This window comes from Triticum aestivum, chromosome 4A, assembly GCF_018294505.1.
Source record: "Triticum aestivum cultivar Chinese Spring chromosome 4A, IWGSC CS RefSeq v2.1, whole genome shotgun sequence".
Classification (NCBI taxonomy): domain Eukaryota; kingdom Viridiplantae; phylum Streptophyta; class Magnoliopsida; order Poales; family Poaceae; genus Triticum; species Triticum aestivum.
The window spans coordinates 633082562-633090282 of NC_057803.1; positions in this window are offsets into that span (position 1 = coordinate 633082562).

Genomic DNA, 7721 nt, shown 5'->3' on the forward strand with positions numbered 1-7721 from the left:
GAGAAGAATAAGAAAACCAAGCTGGCTCACTCCTGAGATGTTTTCAACTATGTAATTAACATGTTATGCCTTAGAGAGACTGATTTGAATGGTGGGATGTATAGTGGGGTCGAATAATCATAAAAATCCTACAATTGAGAAACTGTATAGAATTTTAATGTCTTGCTTCTGGGAAGATATTTTTCCTCTTACTTCCGTAATTAAGGAAGCTTGCTAGAGAAATTTATGATATTTTGCAACAAAAGAGACATTTTTTATCATTACCCCCCTTGCTTAATATTGATGATAGCAAGCCTGTGCTCATTCCCTCATAAGAGGAGTTCATATTTGACCTTAACTGGCTCAAAAGCAGACCATTTCTCCCCCTGGTTGGCAAATTTTGGTCGTAACCTGTAAAATACTATTATGATATTGTTATTGTTAACATCAAGATAAAGGGGTTTAATAAAGGTTGGGGCTCTAATTCCCTTGGGATGTCTATAAAAAGGAAGAATTATCTAAAAGAGGAACTGGTAATGTGGAATAATTAGAGGAGACTTCCCTGCTGAGCTATACTCTAGAGAAGTTGACATATGTGTGGAGTTATAGAATTCATTAGTTGAGGAAAGAGATAACTTGGTTATAGAAATCCCATGATAATTGGTTACTTAAAGGATATTGAAACACTGACTATTTTCATAGGATTTTGAATGGTAAAAGGAGGAGGAATGCTATTTTTTCTCTTAGGATGGGGAGGGGTGAACATTGAGGGAACTGAAGATCTTATTAAACATGCTACAAATTTTGACAAAGTTTTATTTGGCCCTCCTCTTTGAAACTTATGCAACTTATTTTCTTATATTTGGAAAGCTAGGAGAAACTCCCTGAATTAAAGGATTTTAATCTCACTAGACCTTTCTGTGGAACTGAAGTGAGACATGTCTTATTTTCTATGAACCTAACCATGCACCTAGGCCATATAGTATTACCACTGAATTTTCTTCCATGTTGTTTGGAGGTGATTAATGCTGACATGATGATGACTTTTACTTGCTTTGATGAGGGGTCCTTGATGTACAATGCTTGAACTACAGGGTTATCACTTTGCTCCCTAAGATATCTAATGCTATCCTCCTAGAACCTTTTGTTGACAATCTATTTAGTATATACCAGAATGCCTTTACTGTCGTGATATTATGGAATGGGATTATGGCCTTGCATGAACTCTTGCGTCATTCTTATGTTAAAAATAAACCTAGTGTAGCACTCAAACTTGATTTCGACAAGGCATAAAGTAAAGTCAATTGGGAATTTTTGTTAGACTGTCATGCCATGGGAGGTTTTTGATAAAAATGGGTTGATTGGATTAGGAAATTGTTGGGGGAACTGTTAGTGTTAAATTGAATGATTCTATTGATCCTTACTTACAAAGCTCTAAGGAGGTGCTCTAGGATGACCCTTATCTCCTGTCCTTTTTAAACATTAGTGTTGATTGTTTAACAAAAAAGTTACTCAAGCTCAAGAAAATGGACTATAAAAGGGCTTGTTAGCGATTTGATTCCTAATATGGTGCATCTATTTTACAATATGGTTATGATACTATTCCGTGTTTTGAGGACAATCCTGAATATGACTTAAATCTTAAGTTGCCGCTTTACCTTTCTGAGGTTATGTCGGGTTTGCAAAATCAATTTCCTCTAAGTTGAGGTGTTAGTTGTGTATGGAACTGGTCCACTATTCACCGGTATGTTGAGATGTTTAATTGTCAAATTGGATGCTTCCCTAACAAACTGCTGGCCATGCCTGTTACCTATGGTGACCTTAAGGGATCTGAGTGGGACTTCCTGGATGTCAAAATTATTGAGAAATATGAGGCCTGGCTAAAAACATGTTGTCCATGGGGGACTTACAATCAAGCTTAATGTCCTTTTATCTCATATCCCATCTTATTATATGTCTATGGTTCCCATTGAACAAAATGGTTATTCAGAGGTAGGATAATGCCAAAGGAAAATTCTTTTGTCATAGAAATTATAAAATAAGAGGCTACTATATGGTGAAATACAGCACAATGTGCCATCCTAAATGTAAGTGGGGGGGGGGGGCTGGGGGTTATTAAAGACTTGAGGAAACACAATATAGTCTTTTGGTTAAATTGTGGTGGAAGTTAGATCAGAGAAGTGGTATTTTACATGATGTGGTTTAGGCCAAATATACTACAAATGCAACTATGACATCTGTAAGGTGAGAATGAGTGATCCCCTGCTGAAATCATTATGAAAGTGGAGAGTTATATTTGCCTGGTAGAGGAGTGGTGATTAACACAAGAAATATTGCTAGATTAAGGAAATATGTTATCATTGGTAACATTCCCTTGTGTGATAAATTTCCTATGCTCTATGAAATATGTGTGGATCAAGACTGGATTCTTGATCAATATATTCCCTTAATCATGTCTCCTCATATAGAAGAAGATTATTTCCTGCTTTAATTGGCGAGTGGAATAAGGTGAAGGATGAGGTAATGATAGTACCCATGGCCAGGAAAATAGAACCATCAACAATACATGAGCTAGTTCTCTGTCTGTTTAGTGTTTATCTTCCCGCACAGGTAAGTATTAGGTTTTCATTTGAATCATCATATTCAGGACCTAGTGCAATTCTAATATAGGAACAAAAAATAATCCTCAACATGGAAATGGAATAATAAAAACTTTATTACTGGCTCTAGGGCATATTTACAACACCATGCATATGCTATAAAATTCATTTTCATTTGTGAATGCGGGATAGATGATAAACTCACAGTTTATGGCATTTGCATAACTTGTGATGATATTGACAATGCTCCCTTTGCATTATTCGAGAAATTATTTACATATGTCCTGCCACGACCACCTTAACATTGAAAGATGGACTACAAAGGAGGATTTTATAAACCGGCAATACGATTATCTAAACAGCAATCCTTCTCGGCAACCTAGAAAAAGGCTCGACCCATTCAAAATTGATGTCCGGCAGCGTTTCCTCCCCGTCAGGTCCTTTGGGACCAATCTCTGCAATCTCACGATTTTCAAAGTTGGCAAATGTGTTTGAAGCATGCCTCATGCGTGCCGAGCACCTTCTCTGCATGGTAAAGTCTTCCACACGGCAATCTGCTTGTCACCTTCTTAGAGATGTTGGGCAAGGGTGAGTTGGTCATCGGGTAGTTTTTCCTTAGGCCATAAAGTTCGGAAAACGCCCTCCATGGCCCATCCTGTGAGTTGGTGTAGCTCTCCCAGCCACATCAGGCTGTCCTTTATGGAAGCCCCTTCAGCTCCAACTGATAGATCCGGGAGAGTCGCTAAAAAGCAGGAATAAGGGTGCATGAAAGTTAGGACACACATCAACAAATCCGAAGTTAAAAAGTCAAACTTGTGAGATACGACATGTATTTCTCGAGTTGGGGATCAATTCATCATGTATGGCAGTACAAGCTCACGCACACATGCATGCGGTCCTGGCCGAAGCTACCAAATCCTTCCCAGATCCACGCGCAACACACGCCAATGGTTATATGCCAGCGTACACCCTTAACGGGCCCAATTCGGGCCTGCAAGCCATTAAGGAAGTTGCCGGACATGAGTGGACCGTGCAATCGGCCCACGAGTCGAATCATCGTCTTCGCGCTCTCCTGGTTCCTCTGTTCTGGTGCTGGGCTTGCTGAGATTCCCCCCTTCTTGAGAGCCGGCTTGACCCCAAGCCGAAGCCTGCGGGAACAACTGACGAAGGGAATCCTTGTCTTCCCAAGTAGCAAAAGACGCGTCTCCACCACTCCACTAGACCAGAACTTGCGTAACCGATCGGTTGTCCGAACGGCGAATACGCTCCTGTAGTACCTTGACAGGGAACTGGAGATGAGCATTAATAGATGGGAGCGAGTTGAGTACCTCATGGTGCGGCTGCACACAACGTTTCAATTGTGAAACATTGAAAACTGGATGGATGCGGCTGGCTGCTGGTAGCTGCAGGCGATAAGCCACCTCACCAATCTTCTCCAAGATAAGAAATGGGCCAAATTACTTGAAAGCGAGCTTGTGATTAGCTCTATGTGCCATTGATGATTGCACATATGGTTGTAGTTTGAGAAATACCCGATCACCAACAGCAAATGTTCTTTCAGTGCGTTTCTTGTCAGCCTAGTGCTTCATTCTTTGTTGAATACGCAACAGATGCTGGTGCACTGACTGCTGAACAACTGCTCGAGCAACCAACCATTGTTGCAAATCAATCGGGTCAATTGAATCTAAAGCAGAAACTCCAAAGTGCCGAGGACCATGGCCATAAAGGACTTCAATGGAGTGTTGTTAAGTGTTGAATGCCAATCTGTATTGTACCAAAACTCGCAAAGTGAGAGCAATCTAGCCCATTGCTACCTCTTGAGCACTGTGTTGGTTTTCCCTTGAAGAGGACAGGGTGATGCAGCAAAGTAGCGTAAGTATTTTCCTCAGTTTTTGAGAACCAAGGTATCAAACCAGTAGGAGGCCACGCACGAGTCCCTCGCACCTACACAAACAAATAAATCCTCGCAACCAACGCGATAAGGGGTTGTCAATCCCTACACAGTCACTTACGAGAGTGAGATCTGATAGATATGATAAGATAATATTTTTGGTATTCTTATGATAAAGATGCAAAGTAAAGAAAGTAAAATAAAAACGGCGCCAGAAATAGCTTGTTGTCGGGAGATTAATATGATGGAAAATAGACCTAGGGGCCATAGGTTTCGCTAGTGGCTTCTCTCAAGAGCATAAGTATTACGGTGGGTGAACAAATTACTATTGAGCAATTGACAGAGTTGAGCATAGTTATGAGAATATCTAGGTATGATCATGTATATAGGCATCACGTCCGAGACAAGTAGGCCGACTCTTGCCTGCATATACTACTATTACTCCAAACATCGACCGCTATCCAGCATGCATCTAGAGTATTAAGTTCATAAGAACAGAGTAACGCTTTAAGCAGGATGACATGATGTAGAGGGATAAACTCATGCAATATGATATAAACCCCATCTTGTTATCCTCGATGGCAACAATACAATACGTGCCTTGCTGCCCCTACTGTCACTGGGAAAGGGCACCACAAGATTGAACCCAAAGCTAAGCACTTCTCCCATTGCAAGAAATATCAATCTAGTAGGCCAAACCAAACTGATAATTTGAAGAGACTTGCAAAGATAACCAATAATACATAAAAGAATTCAGAGAAGATTCAAATATTGTTCAGAGATAAACTTGATCATAAACTCTCAATTCATCGGTCTCAACAAACACACCGCAAAAGAAGATTACATCGAATAGATCTCCACGAGAGAGGAGGAGAACATTGTATTGAGATCCAAAAAGAGAGAAGTAGCCATCTAGCTAATAACTATGGACCCGAAGGTCTGAGGTAAACTACTCACACATCATCGGAGAGGCTATGGTGTTGATGTAGAAGCCCTCCGTGATCGATGCCCCCTCCGGCGGAGCTCCAGAAAAGGCCCCAAGATGGGATCTCATGGGTACAGAAGGTTGCGGCGGTGGAATTAGGTTTTAGGCTCCGTATCTGGTAGTTTGGGGGTACGTAGGTATATATAGGAGGAAGAAATACGTCGGTGGAGCAACATGGGCCCCACGAGGGTGGAGGGCGCGCCCAGGGGGTGTAGGCGCGCCCCCTACCTCGTGCCCTCCTGGTTCCTTTCTTGACGTAGGGTCCAAGTCCTCTGGATCACGTTCGTTCCAAAAATCACGTTCCCTAAGGTTTCATTCCGTTTGGACTCCGTTTGATATTCTTTTTCTGTGAAACTCTGAAATAGGCAAACAACAGCAATTCTGGGCTGGGCCTCCGGTTAATAGGTTAGTCCCAAAAATAATATAAAAGTGTATAATAAAGCCCAATAATGTCTAAAACAAAATATAATATAGCATGGAGCAATAAAAAATTATAGATACGTTGGAGACGTATCAAGCATCCCCAAGCTTAATTCCTGCTCGTCCTCGAGTAGGTAAATGATAAAAACAGAATTTTTGATGTTGAATGCTACTTGGCATAATTTCAATGTAATTCTCTTAACTGTGGTATGAATATTCAGATCCGAAAGATTGAAGACAAAAGTTTAATATTGACAGAAAAATAATAATACTTCAAGCATACTAACTAAGAAATTATGTCTTCTCAAAATAACATGGCCAAAGAAAGTTATCCCTACAAAATCATTTAGTCTGGCTATGCTCTATCTTCACCACACAAAATATTTAAATCATGCACAACCCTGATGACAAGCCAAGCAATTGTTTCATACTTTTAATGTTCTCAATCTTTTTCAATCTTCACGCAATACATGAGCATGAGCCATGGACATAGCACTATATGTGGAATAAAATGGTGGTTGTGGAGAAGACAAAAAGGAGACGATAGTCTCACATCAACTAGGCGTATCAACGGGCTATGGAGATGCCCATCAATAGATATCAATGTGAGTGAGTAGGGATTGCCATGCAACGGATGCACTAGAGCTATAAGTATATGAAAGCTCAACAAAAGAAACTAAGTGGGTGTGCATCCAACTCGCTTGCTTACGAAGACCTAGGGCATTTTGAGGAAGCCCATCATTGGAATATACAAGCCAAGTTCTATAATGAAAAATTCCCACTAGTATATGAAAGTGATATCATAGGAGACTCTCTATTATGAAGATAATGGTGCTTCTTTGAAGCACAAGTGTGGTAAAAGGATAGTAACATTGTCCCTTATCTCTTTTTCTCTCATTTCATTATTTGGGCCTTTTCTTCTTCTTCTTCTTCTTCTTCTTCTTCTTCTTCTTCTTCTTCTTCTTCTTCTTCTTCTTCTTCTTCTTTATGGCCTTTTTTTTCGTTCGGAGTCTCATCCCGACTTGTGGGGGAATCATAGTCTCCATCATCCTTTCCTCACTTGGGACAATGCTCTAAAAATGATGATCGTCACACTTTTATTTACTTACAACTCAACAATTACAACTCAATACTTATAACAAAATATGACTCTATGTGAATGCCTCCGGCAGTGTACCGGAATATGCAATGAATCAAGAGTGACATGTATGAAAGAATTATGAACGGTGGCTTTGCCACAAATACAATGTCAACTATATGATCATGCGAAGCTATATGACAATGATGGAGCGTGTCATAGTAAACAGAACGGTGATAAGTTGCATGGCAATATATCTTGGAATGGCTATGGAAATGCCATGATAGGTAGGTATGGTGGCTGTTTTGAGGAAGGTATATGGTGGGTGTATGATACCGACGAAAAGTGCGCGGTATTAGAGAGGCTAGCAATGGTGGAAGGAGGAAAAGTGCGTATAATCCATGGACTCAACATTAGTCATAAAGAACTCATATACTTATTGCAAAAATCTACAAGTTATCAAAGCAAAGTATTACGCGCATGCTCCTAGGGGGATAGATTGGTAGGAAAAGACCATCGTTCGTCCTCGACCGCCACTCATAAGGAAGACAATCAATAAATAAATCATGCTTCGACTTCATCACATAACACACTGGTAGAAAAAGGGCCTATAGTCCCGGTTCGTAAGGGACTTTAGTCCCGGTTCTGGAACCGGGACTAAAGTATCGGTACTAATACCTCCCCCCTTTAGTCCCGGTTCAATCCAGAACCGGGACTAAAGGCCCTCCACGTGGGCAGTGCGCAGAGCCCAGTCAGGAGACCCTTTGG